We start from the raw sequence: 23,070 nt of genomic DNA on the forward strand, positions 1-23,070 counted from the left end.
AGGGTCCGGGTGGGCAGTTGACCACGGTGGTGGTTCCGGTTCCGGACGCTGTCCCCATACCACCATAGTCACTCCCCTCTTATGTCTACCCCTACCACTGACCACCCAAACATTACCTTCCCCTAAATAATCAGCTAGCACCGGAACAAGGGGCAGCACCGGGACAAGGGGTAGCACCGGGACAAGGGGCAGCACAAAAACAAGGGGCAGCACCAGGATAAGGACCATCACTGGAATAAGGGGCAGCACCGGGACAAGGGGCAGCACCGGGACAAGGGGCAGCACCGGGACAAGGGGCAGCACCGGGACAAGGGGCAACACCGGGACAAGGGGCAGATCCCGGCTGAAGGACTCTGGCAGGTCCTGTTTGGACGGCTCTGGCAGGTCCATGCTGGCTGACGGCTCTCGACGCTCATGGCAGACTGACGGCTCTCTACGCTCATGGCAGGCTGACGGCTCTCGACGCTCATGGCAGGCTGACGGCTCTCGACGCTCATGGCAGGCTGACGGCTCACGACGCTCATGGCGCTCTGACGGCTCACGACGCTCATGGCGCTCTGACGGCTCTGGCTGCTCATGGCTCTCTGACGGCTCTGGCTGCTCATGGCTCACTGACGGCTCTGGCTGCTCATGGCTCACTGACGGCTCTGGCTGCTCATGGCTCACTGACGGCTCTGGCTGCTCATGGCTCGCTGGCGGCTCTGGCTGCTCATGGCTCGCTGGCGGCTCTGGCAGATCCTGTCTGGTTAGCGGCTCTGGCAGATCCTGTCTGGTTGGCGGCTCTGGCAGATCCTGTCTGGTTGGCGGCTCTGGCAGATCCTGTCTGTTTGGCGGCTCTGGCAGATCCTGTCTGGTTGGCGGCTCTGGCAGATCCTGTCTGGTTGGCGGCTCTGGCAGATCCTGTCTGGTTGGCGGCTCTGGCAGATCCTGTCTGGCTGACGGCTCTAGCGGCTCCTGTCTGGCTGACGGCTCTAGCGGCTCCTGTCTGGCTGACGGCTCTGTAGGCTCATGGCAGACGGGCGGCTTTGCAGGCTCATGGCAGACGGGCGGCTTTGCAGGCTCCTGGCAGACGGATGGCTCAGATGGCGCTGGGGAGACGGATGGCTCAGATGGCGCTGAGGAGACAGATGGCTCAGATGGCGCTGGGGAGACGGATGGCTCAGATGGCGCTGGGGAGACGGATGGCTCAGATGGCGCTGGGGAGACGGATGGCTCTGGCCGAATACGGCGCACTGTAGACCTGGTGCGTGGTGCCGGAACTGGAGGCACCGTGCTAATGATAAGCACCTTCCTACTAGTGCGGGGAGCAGAGACAGGGCACACTGAACTCTCAAAGCGTACTCTATACCTGGTGCGTGGTACCGGCACTGGTGGCACCTGGCTGAGGGCACGCACCTCAGGACTAGTACGGGGAGAAGTGACAGTGTGTACAGGACTTGGGAGACGCACAGGTGGCTTAGTGCGTGGGGCCGGAACTGGAGGCACCGAACTGGATACACGCACTATAGGGAGAGTGCGTGGAGGAGGAACAGGGCTCTGGAAATGCACTGGTAGCCTAGTGCGTAATATAGGCACTGTAGGTACTAGGCTGGAGCGGGGAGGTGGCGCCGGAAATACCGGACCGTGCAGGCGTACTGGCTCTCTTGAGCATTGAGCCTGCCCAACCTTACCTGGTTGAATGCTCCCGGTCGCCCTGCCAGTGCGGCGAGGTGGAATAGCCCGCACTGGGATATGCAGGCGAACCGGGGAAACCATGCGTAAGGCAGGTGCCATGTATGCCGGCCCGAGGAGACGCACTGGAGACCAGACGCGTTGAGCCGGCCTCATGACACCTGGCTCAATGCCCAATCTAGCCCTACCAGTGCGGGGAGGTGGAATAACCCGCACCGGCCTATGCACACGTACAGGAGACACCGTGCGCTCTACTGCGTAACACGGTGTCTGCCCGTACTCCCGCTCTCCACGGTTAGCCTGGGAAGTGGGCGCAGGTCTCCTACCTGCCCTTGGCCCACTACCCTTTAGGCCCCCCCCAAGAAATTTTTGGGAGTTACTCACGGGCTTTTTCGGCTTCCGTGCCAGACGTGTTCCCTCATAATTCCGGTTCCTCTCTCCGGTAGCCTCCGCTCTCCTAAGTGCCTCCAGCTGTTCCCATGGAAGGCGATCTCTACCTGCTAGGATCTCCTCCCATGTGTAGACACCTTTTCCATTCAATACATCGTCCCATGTCCATTGCTCCTTCTTCTGTCCCTTACTCCGTTTAGCATTCCCATACCGCTTGGTCTCTGTATTTTGGTGGGTGATTCTGTTATAGCTGTCGCTCTCCTCATCCTCGGATGAGGTGAGGAGAGAAGGATCTTCTGACCAAAATGCGGAGTCAGGGAAATATGCCATCTTTATTTATTTACAACGATAACTGATGACACGAAAACAAACAAAACACTTTCAACAAACTACAAAATAAGAAAACGACGTACACGCAACCTGAACATAAACTTACATGGACAAACGTAAACTCACGAACAGGAACGGACATCGAAACGAACGAACAGCCAAACAGCTCCAAAAGTGAATACATCTAACATAACGAAGACATCACAGGAGACAATCACCCACAAACACACAGTGATAATGCCCTACCTAAATATGACTCTTGATTAGAGGAAAATGCAAACCACCTGCCTCTAATCAAGAGCCATACCAGGCAAACCGAAACCAACATAGAAACAGGTAACATAGACTGCCCACCCAAAACACATGCCCTGACCAAAAACACATAAAAACTAACATAAATAGGTCAGGACTGTTACACTCTCTCTCTCTCTCTCTCAAAATTCAAGGGCTTTACTGGCATGGGAATCATATGTTAACATTGCCAAAGCAAGTGAAGTAGATAATAAACAAAAGTGAAATAAACAATAAAAATGAACAGTAAACATTACACTCACAGAAGTTCCAAAAGAGTAGACATTTCAAATGTCATATGATGTCTTTATACAGTGTATATAACAATGTGCAAATAGTGAAAGTACAAAAGGGAAAATAAATTAACATAAATGTATTTACATTTGGTTGCCCTTTTCTTGTGGCAACAGGTCACAAATCTTGCTGCTCTGATGGCAGACTGTGGTATTTCACCCAGTAGATATGGGAGTTTATCAAAATTGGGTTTGTTTTCAAATTCTTTGTGGATCTGTGTAATCTGAGGGAGATATGTGTCTCTAATACAGTATGGTCATACATTTGGCAGGAGGTTAGGAAGTGCAGCTCAGTTTCCACCTCATTTTGTGGGCAGTGTGCACACTTGAGAGCCAGGTCTGCCTATGGCAGCCTCTCTCTCTCTCTCTACCCCCCCTCTCTCTATCTCTGTCTGTCTCTCTCTCTTCCATATTGATCTTATCCAGATACCTTAGACTCACTGTCCCTCCCCCTTCCTCCATCCAACCCCACAAAGCACTCAGCGTCTCACCGCTGTATGTGTGGATTCAAAGCAACAATAAAGTACCATTGATTTTTACCCTCTTGATTTGGAAGGACAAAGGAAGGGTAGTGACTGAGATGAAGCAGAAGGCTAGCTTGCCCTGGAGATGGATGGAGAATAGCTGACTGCCTTGCTGACACTGACAGGTGTCCATCACTCTCTAATTGCTTTTGCCAGTTCAGGGGCAACAGGAGCACATTCTTTAGAAAATCAAACTTCATTGTAATTTGTTTCTGCGGAGAGGTGGTCTAACGAGCTTAGGGACAGAGGATTTGTTTATGCTTCCTCTGGCTCATTTCTCAGCCGGAGGGCTGTTTACTTGGTGCGTACAATTATTAAACTTATTTTGCGTCCCTTGGGCAATGTCACCGGGAACAGGCATTATGAAACACTGTAGTCCCGCAATATTAAATCAACAATTTATTTGGTCCATTACTGGTAAGAATGATGGATAATATATTACAATGGAACCGTTGAGTATTAAGTCCCTTTCAGAACCTGACACTAATATGTCAGCTGTTGTTTTATGCTTAGTATTTAGTCTTTAGTTTGCTCTTATTGTCACACGTTCCTTAAACCAGAATGACATAGGCCTACTAGAATAGAAAATGATGTTATGACATTGTTATTACACTGTAATTAATGTAATTATTATTTATATAATAGTTATGTGTATGTCTTGGAAAACAGGAAGAAACAGTGGTAAATACGATTGAAGTGTCTGTATACCTGGTACAATTTGATTGTAGGTAATCACACATAGCTTCCCAGGAATACTGCTAATGTCTAATGATGTACTAATAAAGAAACTGACAGTCACCATAAAGGAAGGAAATCTCCTTGTTTCAAAAAATCATAGGTTAATGAGTGGGCAGGGTTAGTAACTCCTATCACATGACTGTGGTAAAGTGATACAATGAATCAGCGGGTTTACTCACACTCTCTATTACTCCAGGTGTCAAACCAAAAAAAAAGATCCTGATGATGTAGTTAGTGGAATTAGCCTGTGAAATACAACAAGTGGTAAGTGCCACTGTTCTCACCAGCGGGGGGAAAGAAAGGGAGAGAGGAGAGAGAGAGCCAGAGAGAGCCAGAGAGAGCCAGAGAGAGCCAGAGAGAGAGAGAAAGAGAGAGCCAGAGAGAGTCAGAGAGAGCCAGAGAGAGAGAGAAAGAGAGAGCCAGAGAGAGAAAGAGAGAGAGAGAGAGAGCCAGAGAGAGCCAGAGAGAGAGAGAGAGAGAAAGAGAGAGCCAGAGAGAGAGAGAAAGAGAGAGCCAGAGAGAGAGAGAAAGAGAGAGCCAGAGAGAAAGAGAGAGAAAAAAAGAGCCAGAGAGAGAGAAAGAGAGAGAAAGAGAGAGCCAGAGAGAGCCAGAGAGAGAGAGAAAGAGAGAACCAGAGAGAGCCAGAGAGAGAGAAAGAGAGAGCCAGAGAGAGAGAAAGAGAGAGCCAGAGAGAGAGAGAGCCAGAGAGAGAGAGAAAGAGAGAGCCAGGGAGAGAGAGAGAGAGAGAGACAGAGAAAGCCAGAGAGAGTCAGAGAGAGAGAGAGCCAGAGAGAGCCAGAGAGAGAGCGAAAGAGAGCCAGAGAGAAAGAGAGAGAAAGAGATAGAAAAAGAGAGCCAGAGAGAGAGAAAGAGAGAGCCAGAGAGAGAGAAAGAGAGAGCCAGAGAGAGAGAAAGAGAGAGCCAGAGAGCCAGAGAGAGCCAGAGAGAGAGAGAAAGAGAGAACCAGAGAGAGCCAGAGAGAAAGAGAGAGCCAGAGAGAGCCAGAGAGAGAGAGAAAGAGAGAGCCAGGGAGAAAGAGAGAGAGAGAGAGAGAAAAAGAGAGCCAGAGAGAGAGAGAGAGAGAGAGCCAGAGAGAGAAAGAGAGAAAGAGAGAACCAGAGAGCCAGAGAGAGAGAAAAAGAGAGCCAGAGAGAGAGAAAGAGAGAGCCAGAGAGAGAGAAAGAGAGAAAGCGAGAGCCAGAGAGAGAGAAAGAGAGAGCCAGAGAGAGAGAGAGAGAAAGAGAGAGCCAGAGAGAGAGATAGAGAGAAAGCGAGAGCCAGAGAGAGAGAAGAGAGAGAAAGCGAGAGCCAGAGAGAGAGAAGAGAGAGAAAGTGAGAGCCAGAGAGAGAGAAAGAGAGAAAAATAGAGCGAGAGATAGAGAGAGAGAGACAAACTTCTGTATGTGTAATGTTTACTGTTAATTTGTATTGTTTATTTCACTTTTGTATAATATCTACCTCACTTGCTTTGGCAACGTCGGATGGGACGTTAAACGGGTGTCCTGACTCTCTGAGGTCATTAAAGATCCCATGGCACTTATCGTAAGAGTAGGGGTGTTAACCCCGGTGTCCTGGCTAAATTCCCAATCTGGCCCTCAAACCATCATGGTCACCTAATAATCCCCAGTTTACAATTGGCTCATTCATCCCCCTCCTCTCCCCTGTAACTATTCCCCAGGTCGTTGCTGCAAATGAGAACGTGTTCTCAGTCAACTTACCTGGTAAAATAACGGTAAAATAAAAAAAATAAAAAAATAAAATGTTAACACATGTTTCCCATGCCAATAAAGCCCCTTGAATTGAATTGAATTGAATTGAATTGAGAGAGAGAGAGAAAGCAAATCTCGAGAGCACGAGAGAGCGCGAGAGAGAGCGCGAGAGAGAAATGAAATGCACTTCACCAACCATTTATAAAACAAGACTGAAGCGTCAAGGCTAACCTACATTGGCTCATGTTCTCTCTTAACAGAACCAAGGACGGCCATGTTACAGTGATAGCTCGGTCTGGGGTGTACTGGTATAAACCCCACCAGGTCCTCCTCCACTGGCAGGTGCTGATTACCAACCACTACTTCTAACCAAGGACCATTCTCAAGGCTGTCATCACGGCAGCAGACTGGGGAGGGGAGCGGGCGGTGACTTTTGATGCATGATGGTATGGTTTCAATTAGCAGGGTTTCAAAAGGAGGGGGAGGAGGCACAGCCCGCTGGAGGTTTGTCTCACAGTTACACAGTCCCTGTGGTCCAATGCTTTGATTACATCGTAGGGAGGTCTCCAGCTTTGTGTATCAGTCTCAGGGGAACTGTGGGGGTAGGGTCTGACAGAAGGAGTGGGAAGCTGGACATGTACTGTAGCTAGCTACCAGATTGAACTGCGTTTGGGTTCAACGTTCTTTCTGGAACACCACAACCTCACATCTACTCAACACGTTCTTCTGCTGGATGAACGCAAGAAACCAGCGACACTCAGAGTGGTTGCGGTGTGGGAGCGAATCCACCACATCTCATTTCAACCTGTGATGAAAAACGACATCTGCACTCTTCAAAAGGACGGAGAGGAGGCAATGCACACCCACACCTACACACACACACACACTGACACTTCAACTCCAAAACAGTGATGTTTAACCCTTCCAAGAACAACTGCTACATCCTTCATCGATACACAATTACTTCACCGCAGTCAAGAATTTATTTGTGGGTTTGCCTTCACAAGTCAGTCATTTGTAAATGCAATTGAGTGAGACAAAATATTAGTATGAGAGTGGGAGCAGCAGTATAAATCATTTGCTGTCCAACTTCACGTAAATTGATCCCTGAGTGAGAGAAGGTTAGCCACATATATTCTCATTTTCTCCTCTGACTTTATGCCTGTCACTCCAACATAAATCCATTCTATAGGATGAGCAAACCAGATGCTAAGCATTGTGTGCGCAATGGAATAACTAACACACAAAAGAGTGGTTAACACAGACGGATCAACAGCAGACTACGGCCACAATGTAACCATTAAAGAGACAACACAGGATTCTTTGCCAATTCCCAAAAATCTCTTTCATCTCATTCAGTTGGAATTTCTTCAGCATTTTGTTTCACCAGCAGGTTTTATGCAATCTCTGAAACAGCATAAAAATAATATGACTGTTATATATTCATACTCCTTTGGATAGGTTGTGGGCCAGGATTTTTATTGATCCACCATTCGAAAATGTCCTGTGTAATATCTGAAAACAACCAACCTCATAATACAGCTAAATACAATGTTCCCACTATATTGATACAGAGATCAAAGCAATGCCATATTGTATTATGGCTGAAGAGATTGATGGGTACTGTAGGCGTGACAACACCACAGGCTTGGTACTCGCCTGTGGACAAAGTGGAACATCTGAAATCTGCCCCACACACTGGACCAGCATGCCAACTCAGCCACTTCTAAAAATACCTGACATTTTCTACGGAGCAAAACAAACTACAAAACTAAAACAAATTCCAGCGGGAGCCATTAGTTTCTCAGGTAGGATGGGATGAGGGTAATCCCTGGAAATCTGCCAGGGACCATGAGGGGGAGGGAGGCCTGGGAGGTCTGTGGAGAAGAAGGCATGACCATTTATTTTGTGGGGCCCTTGGTTGAGATGATAATTGCAGGTACTCTTCAGGACAAAGAGAGCTGCATGGGCCAACACCAGCAAAAGCAATTATAGAGGCCTCTGCGGGCATCACATATCTCATGATATTGTTTCATAACAGTTGGGGTCTTGCCCTGCAGTTACACCTGCTCGTCGAACATCTCATTCCAAAATCATGGGCATTAATATGGAGTCGGTCCCCCCTTTGCTACTATAACAGCCTCAAATCTTCTGGGGAGGCTTTCCACTAGATGTTGGAACGCTGCTTTGGGGACTTGCCTCAATTCAGCCACAAGAGCATTAGTGAGGTCGGGCACTGATGTTGGGCGATTAGGCTTGGCTCGAAGTCGGCGTTCCAATTCATCCCAAAGGTGTTCGATGGGGTTGAGGTCAGGGCTCTGTGCAGCCAGTCAAGTTCTTCCACACGGATCTCGACGAACCATGTCTGTTTAGACCTCATTTTGTGAACGGGGGCATTGCTGAAACAGGAAAGGACCTTCCCCAAACTGTTGCCACAATTGGAAGCACAGAATCGTCTAGAATGTCATTGTACGCTGTAGCATTAAGATTTCCCTTCACTGTAACTAAGAGGCCTAGTCCGAACCATGAAAAACAGCCCCAGACCATTATTCCTCCTCCACTAAACTTTACAGTTGGCATTGTCCATTGGGGCAGATAGCGTTCTCCTGGCATCCGCCAAACCCAGATTCCTCCGTCGGACTGCCAGAGAACTTGTTTCCACTGCTCCAAAGTCTATTGGCGGAAAGCTTTACACCCTCCAGCCGACGCTTGGCATTGCACATGGTGATCTTAGGCTCGAGTGAGGCTGCTAGGACATGGAAACCCATTTCATGAATCTCCCGACGAACAGTTCTTGTGCTAAAGTTGCTTCCAAAGGCAGTTTGGAACTCGGTAGGGAGTGTTGTAACTGAGGGCGGACAATTTTTAAATGCTACGTGCTCTACCACTCGGCGGTCCCGTTCTGTGAGCTTGTGTGCCCTACCACTTCGCGGCTGAGCCGTTGTCACTCCTAGAAATTTCCACTTCACAATAACAGCACATACAGTTGACCGGGGAAGCTCTAGCAGGGCAGAAATTTGACGAGCTGACTTGTTCGAACCATCCTATGACAGTGCCACATTGAAAGTCACTGAGCTATTCAGTAAGGCCATTCTACTGCCAATGTTTGTCTATGGAGATTTCATGGCTGTGTGCTCTATTTTATACACCTGTCAGCAACGGGTGTGGCTGAAATAGCTGAATTCCCTAATTTGAAGGGGTGTCCACATACATTTGCATATATAGTGTATGTGCGCCTTGATAAGGAACCATTTCAAAGATATATACATTTTTCTGTGTATGTTGGAGTGTGTGTGAGAGAAAGAACGAGAGGGTCGGAGAGAGGGGGAACAGGGGAGAGAGGGGGAACAGGAGAGAGGGGGAACTATAGAGAGAGGGAACTAGAGGGGGAACTAAAGAGAGGGGGAACTATAGAGAGAGGGAACTAGAGGGGGAACTAAAGAGAGGGGGAACTAGAGGGGGAACTAAAGAGAGGGGGAACTAGAGCGAGGGGGAACTAGAGAGAGAAAGTAAGTTAGAGGGCGATATTAACACAGACACCAAGTTAGCTGTTCTTTGTACACAGTGCAGCGAAAGAGTAGCGTGACAAAAAGGAAACTTCTAACAAAGTGCAGAGGAAATCTTCTGTTTATACATTTAGTCACAGTCTGCGGAACATAAACTTGGCTCTGGTGTAATCATATCCTACATTGTTACAGTCAAGTAGTTTAGTGCTATGGTGAATATCACAGTAAATGGTGCATATTTGGGGCATCAGTTTTACCTCTTATGGGATTTAGCTCTTCAACACAGATAAGCTTTACCGGTACTTTCTGCATTCTTCAAGTATGGTGACCCATGCTATTTGAGTTTAGCCATTAGCTAATACTGTATCTTGCTTGAATCACTGTCTTGATTTAGAAAGCATTTCAATAATTTCAAGCCCTATTCCCCCACTTGTGTTGAATAGCAAAAAAATGATGTATGACTTTTCATATTTTCATAATATTTGTATTATGTACTTGAGCTTGTGTCCTCAAAAGTGATTACACCTCTGCAATGTACACTTATTTTTTTTTACCTGAAAAGTGGGTTCCAGACCTTGCTAGAACTATGCAGTATTACTAGTTATTGTTTATGGCCCTCTCAAGATAAATAATTACTTTTGGGATTACATAGATTACATTTTAGATTATATCTAACAGTGAAAGTGCACAATTTTTTCAATGTTTCTACTTACTAAGAGTCAGATGAACTCATGGATACCATTTGTTGTCACTGCATGTAGTTTGAAGGAGGTTGGAGGTAGTTTTGTCGAGTGGTTGCTTGCATGCTAGCTGATCCCATAAACTTCCAGTCATTGCACCAACGCCATTTGGCAATTGCGCTAACATTAGTTAGCAACTCTGCACACATAGACATAAAATTGGTATCCATGTAACGGCAGCCTTCCTCCTCTTTCGTCTGAAGAGGAGGTGTAGCAGGGATCGGACCAAGACGCAGCGTAGTTTGTGCTCAACATGTTTAATAAAGACGATAATGTGAACACTTAACAAAATACAAAAATAACAAACGTGGCAAACCGAAACAGTCCTCTCTGGTGAAACGAAACAAAGACAGGAAACAAAGACAGGAAACAACCACCCACAAAATCCCAACACAAAACAAGCCACCTAAATATGATTCCCAATCAGAGACAACACAAAACATCTGCCTCTGATTGAGAACCATATTAGGCCAAACATAGAACCAGACAAACTAGACACACAGCATAGAATGCCCACCCAGCTCACGTCCTGACCAACACTAAAACAAGTAAAACACACAAGAACCATGGTCAGAACGTGACAGTACCCCCCTCCTGAGGTGCGGACTCCGAACGCACCACCTAAAACTCTAGGGGAGGGTCTGGGTGGGCATCTGTCCACGGTGGCGACTCCGGCGCTGGACGAGGATCCCACTCCACCATTGTCTTTGTCCCCCTCCTTAGCGTCCTTTGAGTGGCGACCCTCGCCGCCGACCTTGGCCTAGGAACCTTCACCAAGGTCCCCACTAGACTGAGGAAACTCCTCCGGACTGAGGGACAGCTCATGACAGAAAGGTAGCTTAAGACAGAGGGGCAGCTCCGGACTGAATGGCAGCTCCGGACTGGAGGGCAGCTCATGACTGGCGGGCAGCTCATGACTGGCGGGTAGCTCATGACTTGCGGGCGGCTCCTGACTGGCGGGCGGCTCCGGCAGCTCCTGACAGGCGGGTGGCTCCGGCAGCTCCTGACTGGCGGACAGCTCATGACTGGCGGGCAGCTCATGACTGGCGGATAGCTCATGACTGGCGGGCGGCTCCTGACTGGCGGGCGGCTCCGGCAGCTCCTGACTGGCGGGTGGCTCCGGCAGCTCCTGACTGGCGGGCGGCTCCGGCAGCTCCTGACTGGCGGGCGGCTCCGGCGGCTCCTGACTGTCGGGCGGCTCCGGCGGCTCCTGACTGGCGGGCGGCTCCGGCGGCTCCTGACTGGCGGGCGGCTCCGGCGGCTCCTGACTGGCGTGCGGCTCTGGCGGCTCCTGACTCGCGGGCGGCTCTGACGGCTCCTGACTGACGGACGGCTCTGGCGGCTCCTGACTGACGGACGGCTCTAATGGCTCGGGACAGACGGTAGCTCCTGACTTGGCAATTGCGCTAACATTAGTTAGCAACTCTGCACACATAGACATAAAATTGGTATCCATGTAACGGCAGCCTTCCTCCTCTTTCGTCTGAAGAGGAGGTGTAGCAGGGATCGGACCAAGACGCAGCGTAGTTTGTGCTCAACATGTTTAATAAAGACGATAATGTGAACACTTAACAAAATACAAAAATAACAAACGTGGCAAACCGAAACAGTCCTCTCTGGTGAAACGAAACAAAGACAGGAAACAAAGACAGGAAACAACCACCCACAAAATCCCAACACAAAACAAGCCACCTAAATATGATTCCCAATCAGAGACAACACAAAACATCTGCCTCTGATTGAGAACCATATTAGGCCAAACATAGAACCAGACAAACTAGACACACAGCATAGAATGCCCACCCAGCTCACGTCCTGACCAACACTAAAACAAGTAAAACACACAAGAACCATGGTCAGAACGTGACAGTACCCCCCTCCTGAGGTGCGGACTCCGAACGCACCACCTAAAACTCTAGGGGAGGGTCTGGGTGGGCATCTGTCCACGGTGGCGACTCCGGCGCTGGACGAGGATCCCACTCCACCATTGTCTTTGTCCCCCTCCTTAGCGTCCTTTGAGTGGCGACCCTCGCCGCCGACCTTGGCCTAGGAACCTTCACCAAGGTCCCCACTAGACTGAGGAAACTCCTCCGGACTGAGGGACAGCTCATGACAGAAAGGTAGCTTAAGACAGAGGGGCAGCTCCGGACTGAATGGCAGCTCCGGACTGGAGGGCAGCTCATGACTGGCGGGCAGCTCATGACTGGCGGGTAGCTCATGACTTGCGGGCGGCTCCTGACTGGCGGGCGGCTCCGGCAGCTCCTGACAGGCGGGTGGCTCCGGCAGCTCCTGACTGGCGGACAGCTCATGACTGGCGGGCAGCTCATGACTGGCGGATAGCTCATGACTGGCGGGCGGCTCCTGACTGGCGGGCGGCTCCGGCAGCTCCTGACTGGCGGGTGGCTCCGGCAGCTCCTGACTGGCGGGCGGCTCCGACAGCTCCTGACTGGCGGGCGGCTCCGGCGGCTCCTGACTGTCGGGCGGCTCCGGCGGCTCCTGACTGGCGGGCGGCTCCTGACTGGCGGGCGGCTCCGGCGGCTCCTGACTGGCGGGCGGCTCCGGCGGCTCCTGACTGGCGGGCGGCTCCGGCGGCTCCTGACTGGCGGGCGGCTCTGGCGGCTCCTGACTCGCGGGCGGCTCTGACGGCTCCTGACTGACGGACGGCTCTGGCGGCTCCTGACTGACGGACGGCTCTAATGGCTCGGGACAGACGGTAGCTCCTGACTGCTCTGACGGCTCGGGACAGGCAGGCAGCTCAGATGGCAGTGGGCAGGCAGGCAGCTCAGATGGCGCTTGGCAGGCAGGCAGCTCAGATGGCGCTGGGCAGGCGGGCAGCTCAGATGGCGCTGGACAGACGGGCAGCTCAGACGACGCTGGGCAGACAGGTAGCTCAGATGGCGCTGGGCAGGAAGGCAGCTCAGATGGCCCTGGGCAGGCGGCCGACTCTGACCTGCTGAGGCGCACAGTAGGCCTGGTGCGTGGTGCCGGAACTGGTGGTACCGGACTGGAGACACGCACCACTAGGCTAGTGCGGGGAGCAGGAACAGGGCACACTGGATTCTCAAAGCGCACTATAGGCCTGGTGCATGGTGCTGGAACTGGTGGTACCGGGCTGTAGCCACGTACCTCAAGGCTAGTGTGGGGAGAAACAACAGTGCGTACAGGGCTCTGGATACGCATAATAGGCTTGGTGCGTGGTGCCGGAACTGGTGGTACCGGGCTGGAGACACGCACCACAGGGAGAGTGCGTGGAGGAGGAACAGAGTTCTGGAGACGCACAGGAAGCCTGGTGTGTGGTGTTGGCATTGGTGTTACTGGACTGGAGCGAGGAGGTGGCACCGGATATCCCGGACCGTGAAGGCGTACAGGCTCCCTTGAGCACCGAGCCTGTTCAACCTTACCTGGTTGAATGCTCCCCGTAGCCCGACCAGTGCGGGGAGATGGAATAACCCGCACTGGGCTGTGCTGGCGAACCGGGGACACCATGCGTAAGGCTGGTGCCATGTACACTGGCCCAAGGAGACGCACTGGAGACCAGATGCGTTGAGCCGGCTTCATGGCACCTGGCTCAATGCTCAATCTAGCCCGGCCGATACGTGGAGCTGGGATGTACCGTACCGGGCTATGCAGACGTACAGAAGACACCGTGCGCTCTTCCGCATAACACGGTGTCTGCCCGTACTCTCGCTCTCCACGGTAAGCCCGGGAAGTTGGCGCAGGTCTCCTACCTGACTTCGCCACACTCCCCTTTACCCCCCCCCAATCAATTTTTGGGGTTTCTTCTCGGGCTTCCAGCCACGCTTCCGTGCTGCCTCCTCATACCACCGCTCCTCGGCTTTAGCTGCCTCCAGCTCTTCACGAGAGCGGCAATATTCTCCAATTTTAGCCCAGTGTCCCTTACCCTCCAGAATTTCTTCCCATGTCCAGGAGTCCTGTGTAATGGACCGCTGCTGCTGCTGTCGCTGCTGCCCGTTACTACGCTGCTTGGTCCGAGTTTGGTGGATGGTTCTGTAACGGCAGCCTTCCTCCTCTTCGTCTGAAGAGGAGGTGTAGCAGGGATCGGACCAAGACGCAGCGTAGTTTGTGCTCAACATGTTTAATAAAGACGATAATGTGAACACTTAACAAAATACAAAAATAACAAACGTGGCAAACCGAAACAGTCCTCTCTGGTGAAACGAACACAAAGACAGGAAACAACCACCCACAAAATCCCAACACAAAACAAGCAACCTAAATATGGTTCCCAATCAGAGACAATGACAAACACCTGCCTCTGATTGAGAACCATATTAGGCCATACATAGAAACAGACAAACTAGACGCACAACATAGAATGCCCACCCAGCTCACGTCCTGACCAACACTAAAACAAGTAAAACACACAAGAACTATGGTCAGAACGTGACAATCCATAAGTTCATTTGACTGTGTAAGTAGAAAAAAGGCTTCATTGTCAAAATCTTGCGCTATTCGTAGTCATATTTGACACAAGCTCATTGTTTATACATTATGTGGTCTACTGGGGCGTCTTAACCAAGTTCTCTATACACCACTTAACCACAAATTTGTACTGTAATTTTTATTGCTCAGGGCCATTAATTTAAAGTCAATGACTCATTTCCATCAATATCTTCAATCACAAATACATACAGCGTAATTTCCTCATAACAACTTTAGATATTTGAAGAATGTGTGAAGCTACAGTAGGGACGACCTCCACCTCCACACAGTAATGCATTATTCATCCCAATGTAGGAGTTTGGGTTTAAGGTGAAAATGGAAGGCAAAGTTTGGTGCCATGTCGCTGGGGTGGTAGATGAGATTGCTGCAACTGACAGGATATCACGAAGCCTGTTAAATGAATAAGCCACAGCATAAATACATGTAATGTTGGCAGAGGGCCCAGTGAGGGAGTTAGCCCCACACAGCAAGCAAGTGCTGCCTACCTGCCCAGGAGTCTGCATCCCTGACGCTCCTCTTTGAATCATGGATCGGGAAATCATCAAATTAGTATTTTGGCTTCGTCACAAACTCAGTGGTGGGTGGGTACGTCATACCATCCTGATCTCTGATTGTGCTCTATTTTTTCCTCTCTCTCAGTACTTCTGGAGGGAAGGTCTTTGTTTACATACGGAGGTTTCATTTAAAATTAGGGCTATAATTGAATGGATTACAAGGTGGCGATGCTAAACAAGAGAAAGTCTCACAGATCAAGCCTAAGCATCAAGCAACAAATTAAAAGTGGGAGCTGTAATTGAGGTAGACACCCATATCGGCCTGGTGGGTAGACAGATCACACCAGTCAGACACCACACTCAATAGCACTTCTCATTTGTATCAGTCATTTGGAGCACTCAAGGAGGCTACTCCATTTCCTGTAGTCTGTCTATGCTCTGCAAAGTGGTTTGTACTTAAATGCATTGATTTATAAAAGGGCATACTGCATTGATGTTAACATCTGGACTCAAAGAAGCTCAATGAATTGAGAGGCAATTGACGACATTCAGTAGACACGAGAGTTAGCAGTTTACTCCATAACTTGTTTTATGAGATAGTGTTCCTGTAGCCTATAAGACAACATCTGTTGTAATTTATGGGCATGACTGATAAAAGCAGAATAGAACAGTCAGATTCCAGAAACATTACAGTCCTCCTTCAGACAGTCAGGAAAGGGGATTTATCTAGTATGAGAAAGTCTGCCTGCCCTATCTCAGTGTCATGACCTTCTGGATCCCTTCCGTCTGATTACCTTTCGCAAAGCTTGGTTATTTACTTTGTGCCATTCCCATGTGCAGTAAAGTGTGGAGACAAGGAGCTGCTAAGAGCTAGCTTAGCCCCAAGACTCCCAAGCCTCACAATTCGGCACAGAGGGCCGGCTGCGGGAGCGACACAGACAAGGTGTCCAGGATTCTCTGCCGACAGGAACGGTGCCAAGGGGACCCAAAGTCCACAGTTGTCAGACTGGAGCCTGGGCATCAATCGCTAGTAGGAGATCTGCTATGAAAGGTGCATGGCCCAATATTTGACTGTTTTCTCAGTGGCCGGTGTTTGGGGATGATGCCCACTGTTCAGACAGTTACTAATGACCTCTGTCTGCATTCCGTTCTGTCCAGGGAAACTAAATAATGGACGGAAGAGTTAGATGGGTCTGCTGGCCAGAGAAGGGAAGGGAGAAAAACAAAAGTAGCTGCCATCCGCTGTGTCAATCTAACATCTCAGCCTGGTCTCATAGACTAGACGTAACATAATAAATGTAAATCCGAGACACTCAAATTAGTACAGTATGATATGTTATGAATGGTATGGTTATATAAGACAGTGGTGTTTAACACGAACGTCTAGCAACCCAAAGGTTACATGTTTGAATCTCATCACGGACAAGTTTATCATTTTAGCAACTACTTACTTTTAGCTAGTTTGCAACTACTTAGCATGTTAGCCAATCCTTCCGCTAACCTTAACTCTTTAACCTAACTCCTAACCCTAACCTTAACCCCCTACCTTAACCCCTAGCCTAGCTAACTTTAGCTAGCTAACCTAGCTATTGTTTGCCACAACAAATTGGAATTCGTAACATATCATACGTTATGCAAATTAATAACATATTGCAGAAATTGCAATTAGTAACATATTGTACAAACTGCTATTCGTACATATTTTGAAATGGATGATGGACATCCATAAATTAACACATATCATACAAAACATTACCAATTGGAGTGTCCAAGATTTACGTTTACTATGTTGCGAGTCCAGGTTGAGCATCTTGTGTCCTTCGTTGAAGAGAAATCTGATAACTGACAACCTGTATTTCTCTGTTTGTCTGCGTCTGAATTATTAATGGACACACAATTTCCCTGGAGCCATGGCACAGACATGTTCAGCTATTTTAATGGTCCATCTCCTTCACTGAGCCTTACTTGAGGAGAGGCGATGGAAAATCGAGAGAAACTCACGTCTCATGACAAATCCGTGGAATTAATTGTCAATATCCGTGGCTTGGTTTGCTTTTGGCTCCCCATTGCTGGCCATGCGTTTGTGTCTAAGGCCCATTAGAGGGGACTTGAATTCCAATTACCCCCCCTCAAAAATGGGATCAGCACTTTCCGTTTCGCCACTGATTCGCTGGGAATTCGCTGGCATGCGGTTGTCACCCATTGCTCTGACTGAAGCACCCTCCACCAGAGCGTGGATACCGCCAGAACATTTGACCGTCATTTCTCTGCCGGATGAGAGACAGAACGAGGGATAGAGGGAGAGAATCAGTGTGTCATCATCATCAACTACAGAGGGCCAAGTCTGCTCAGAAACTGATGGTGCTGTAACAGTAGAAGACAGAAAATAGCTCTGTATTCTATAAGATGGTAACAATTTTTTGTTGTTGACAGAGATAGAGTGGAGAAGTATCAAGCATAAATCTTATGACATCATTTAATAATATATACCATTTAGCAGTCGCTTTTATCCAAAACAACTTACAGTCATGCGTGTATAGATTTTTATGTATGGGTGGCCCCGGGAATCAAACCCACAACCCTAGTGGTGCACCATTCTCTACCAACTGAACCATACAGGATCACTTAGATTATATCTACTTCTTTGTTCTGGACAGAGCGGTCTTCTGGGCAGGCTCCGTAGACGGGCATATCGCGCACCGCTCCTGAGCATACTACTCGCCAACGTCCAGTCTCTTGACAACAAGGTAGACGAAATCCAAGCAAGGGTAGCATTCCAGAGAGACATCAGAGACTGTAACGTTCTTTGTTTCACGGAAACATGGCTCACTCGAGACACGCTATCTGAGTCGGTACAGCCACCTGGTTTCTTCACGCATCGCTCCGACAGAAACAAGCATCTCTCTGGTAAGAAGAAGGGCGGGGGTGTATGCCTTATGATTAATGAGACATGGTGTGATCATAACAACATACAGGAACTCAAGTACTTTTGTTCACCTGACTTAGAATTCCTCACAATCAAATGCTGACCGCATTATCTACCAAGAGAATTCTCTTCGATCACAATCACAGTCGTGTATATTCCCCCCCAAGCAGACACATTGACGGCCCTGAAAGAACATCATTCGACTCTATGTAAACTAGAAACCACATATCCTGAGGCTGCATTTATTGTAGCTGGGGATTTTAACAAGGCTAATCTGAAAACAAGGCTCCCCAAATTCTATCAGCATATTGATTGTGCTACCATGGCTGGCAAAACCTTAGACCGTTGTTATTCTAACTTCCGCGACGCATATAAGGCCCTCCCCGCCCTCCCTTTGGAAAAGCTGACCACGACTCCATTTTGTTGCTCCCAGCCTATAGACAGAAACTAAAACAGGAAGCACCCGCGCTCAGGTCTGTCCAACGCTGGTCCGACCAATCGGATTCCACACTTCAAGATTGCTTCGATCACGTGGACTGGGATATGTTCCGCATTGCAGCGAACAACAACATTGACAAATACGCTGATTCGGTGAGCGAGTTTATTAGCAAGTGCATCGGTGATGTTGTACCCATAGCGTCTATTAAAACATTCCCAAACCAGAAACCATGGATTGATGGCAGTATTCGCACAAAACTGAAAGAGCGACCCACTGCTTTTAATCAGGGCAAGATGACCGGAAACATGACCGAATAAAAACAGTGTAGCTATTCCCTCCGCAAGGCAATCAAACAAGCTAAGCGTCAGTATAGAGACAAAGTGGAGTCACAATTCAACGGCTCAGACACAAGAGCTATGTGGCAGGGTTTACAGTCAATCACGGACTACAAAAGAAAAACCAGCCCCGTCGCGGACCACGATGTCTTGCTCCCAGACAGGCTAAACAACTTTTTTGCACGCTTTGAGGACAATACAGTGTCACTGACACGGCCCGCTACCAAAACCTGCGGGCTCTCCTTCACAGTAGCCAACGTGAGTAAAACATTTAAACGTGTTAACCCTCGCAAGGCTGCAGGTCCAGACGGCATCCCCGGCCACGTCCTCAGAGCATGCGCAGACCAGCTGGCTGGTGTGTTTACAGACATATTCAATCAATACTTATCCCAGTCTGCTGTTCCCACGTGCTTCAAGAGGGCCACCATTGTTCCTGTTCCCAAGAAAGCTAAGGTAACTGAACTAAATTACTACCGCCCTGTAGCACTCACTTCCGTCATCATGAAGTGCTTTGAGAGTCAAGGACCATATCACCTCCACCCTACCTGACACCCTAGACCCACTCCAATTTGCTTACCGCAAACCCTGGGTCTCGACCCCGCCCTGTGCAACTGGGTCCTGGACTTCCTGATGGGCCGCCCCCAGGTGGTCAGGGTGGGTAACAGCATCTCCACCCCGCTGATCCTCAACACTGGGTCCCCATAAGGGTGCGTTCTCAGCCCTCTCCTGTACTACCTGTTCACCCACGACTGCGTGGCCATGCACGCCTCCAACTCAATCATCAAGTTTGCAGACGACACTACAGTGGTAGGCTTGATTACCAACAACGACGAGACGGCCTACAGGGAGGAGGCGAGGGCCCTCGGAGTGTGGTGTCAGGAAAATAACCTCACACTCAATGTCAACAAAACAAATGAGCTGATTGTGGACTTCAGGAAACAGCAGAGGGCGCAGCCCCCTATCTACATTGACATGACAGTGGTGGAGAGGGTGGAAAGTTAAGTTCCTCGGCGTACACATCACAGACAAACTGAAATGGTCCACCCACACAGACAGCGTGGTGAAGAAGGAGCAGCGCCTCTTCAACCTCAGGAGGCTGAAGAAATTTGGCTTGTCACCAAAAACACTCACAAACTTTTACAGATGCACAATCGAGAGCATCCTGTCGGGCTGTATCACCGCCTGGTACGGCAACTGCTCCGCCCATAACCGTAAGGCTCTCCAGAGGGTAGTGAGGTCTGCACAACGCATCACCGGGTGCAAACTTCCTGCCCTCCAGGACACCTACACCACCCGAAGTCACAGGAATGCCATACAGATCATCAAGGACAACAACCACCCGAGACACTGCCTGTTCACCCCGCTATCATCCAGAAGGCAAGGTCAGTACAGGTGCATAAAAGCGGGGACCGAGAGACTGAAAACAGCTTCTATCTCAAGGCCATCAGACTGTTAAACAGCCAATACTAACACTGAGTGGCTGCTGCCAACATATTGACTCACCTCTAGCCACTTTAATAATGGAAAAATGTATGTAATCAATGTATCAATAGCCACGTTATATAATGTTTACATACCCTACATTACTCATCTCATATGTATATACTGTACTCTATACCATCTACTGCATCTTGCCATCTTGATGTACTGTATCACCAGCCACTTTAAACAATGCCACTTTATATAATGTTTTCATACCCTACATTACTCATCTCATATGTATATACTGTACTCTATACCATCTACTGCATCTTGCCTATGCCGTTAGGCCATCGCTCATTCATATATTTTTATGTACATATTCGTATTCATTCCTTTACACTTGTCTGTATAAGGTAGTTGTTGTGAAATTGTTAGGTTATATTACTTGTTAGATATTACTGCATGGTCGGAATTAGAAGCACAAGCATTTCGCTACACTCGCATTAACATCTGCTAACCATGTGTATGTGACAAATACATTTGATTTGATTTGATTATGGAAGAATGGGCTGCAATACATCATGTCCACCATAGCCCTCATCATCTAAAATCCTCCCAGGAGAATGTAATCCACCCAGGCCTTTACACTGTACAGTACTACTGTTCCTTGTCACCTAGGCCTAATGAAAAGAGCATATGACATGTTTGGATAGTCAATGACTCTCTGTTCAGTAGATGGGGCAATGAGTTAATGACTTTGCTTTGGGTGGTGCTCCATGAAAATGTCTGTTATATATTTCTGAAAGGGAGAATCAGACCAGCAGAGACCTAGGGCACATTCAGGGTGTTACTAAGAGTACTTCTAAGGCCATTTTGGTGCACTCACTGTGGTTATTAGTCACAAAAGCAAGAGTGACCAGCAGCCATCTTTTATGTAACTCTATTGTGATTCACAGCGTGAGTAAGATAACTGATGAGACGTGAGTTGGGATGTCGCTCACTCTCTCACGCCATGTTGATAGAGACTCAAAATAGACTTGACAGTACTCTCTTCATTGAAATTCTGATGATCGGCAAAATGCTAATAGACCAAAACCGTTTTCTCCCACGCTGTCTTTGGTGTCTTTGCATGTGAAATCAGTTCCCGTTAACGTGTCTCTTATATCAACCCTACAAGCAACACAAGACTCTTTCAAGACGGTTTTACATACCTCTATGCACCGTAAAGAAAATCACACCACAAACTATCACCCTCAGGAACTTAAGGAAATCATGAATGTCATGGATATATTGGAATTAGTGGATATTTGGAGGCTTGCTGTTTTCAACTCTTAATGATCGGCTATGAAAAGCCAACTGACATTTATTCCTGATTATTATTTGACCATGCTTGTCATTTATGAACATTTTGAACATCTTGGCCATGTTCTGTTATAATCTCCACCCGGCACAGCCAGAAGAGGACTGGCCACCCCTCATAGCCTGGTTCTTCTCTAGGTTTCTTCCTAGGTTTTGGCCTTTCTAGGGAGTTTTTCCTAGCCACCGTGCTTCTACACCTGCATTGCTTGCTGTGTAGGGGGTTGGGGTTTTAGGCTGGGTTTCTGTACGGCACTTCGAGATATTAGCTGATGTACGAAGGGCTATATAAAATAAACTTGATTGATTGATTGATTGGCTTAAATACCCTGACCTAGTGAGATATACATGGCGGAGGCTTTATCAAGATAGTCGTCTTGATTACTTTCTTATGTCATTCTGTCTGGCACCAGAAGTTTAAAAAGTGTTGATGGGGACAGAATGTGGTCTGACCATCACATAATTGGCATATATATTACTCTAACAGAATTTCCATGTGGGAAAAGATATTGGACATTTAATCAAAGCCTACTGGTTTTTAACTAGGACAGAAGAATTTATAACTGACTTTTTCAGACATAACATAGGCACAGCAGATCCCCTTATTGTATGGGACACTTTTAAATGTGCCTTTAGAGGCCATGCAATTCAGTACTCATTTACAAAACAAAAGCAATTTAGGTCAAAAGAGTCCATGTTAAAAAAGGAAATTGAAGGGCTAACAGTTCAGTTAGATAGCAATAAAAACTGTACCTTAGAGGCTCAGAATAAGATAGAGGAAAAACAAAAAGAAATGGAGGAAATTATTCAAGAAAGATCCAATGTAATATATTTAAAAAATTGCTAGCACAGACTAGAATATGTTCTGCGATTCTTCCGATGCCATTGAGGAGTACACCACATCAGTCACTGGCTTCATCAATAAGTGCATCGATGACGTCGTCCCAACAGTGACTGTACGTACATACCCCAACCAGAAGCCATGGATTACAGGAAACATTCACACGGAACAAAAGGGTACAACTGCCGCTTTCAAGGAGCAGGACTCTAACCCGGAAGCTAATAAGAAATCCCGCTATGCCCTCCGACAAAACGGATGGCACTGTGATAGACTGCATCCAATTTGTTGAGTAGAGTAAAGCCCCGCCTTATCTCAGCTCACTGGTCACCATGGCAGCACCCACTCATAGCACGTGCTCCAGCAGGTATATCTCACTGGTCACCCCCCAAAGCCAATTCCTCCTTTGGTCGCCTTTCATTCCAGTTCTTTGCTGCCAATGACTGGAACGAACTGCAAAAATCACTGAAGCTGGAGACTCATATCTCCCTCACTAGCTTTAAGCACCAGCTGTCAGAGTAGCTCACAGATCACTGCACCTGTACATAGCCCATCTGTAAACAACCCATCTATCTACCTCATCCCTATGCTGTATTTATTTATT

Source organism: Salvelinus fontinalis, chromosome 33 (assembly GCF_029448725.1).
Source record: "Salvelinus fontinalis isolate EN_2023a chromosome 33, ASM2944872v1, whole genome shotgun sequence".
NCBI classification, from domain to species: domain Eukaryota; kingdom Metazoa; phylum Chordata; class Actinopteri; order Salmoniformes; family Salmonidae; genus Salvelinus; species Salvelinus fontinalis.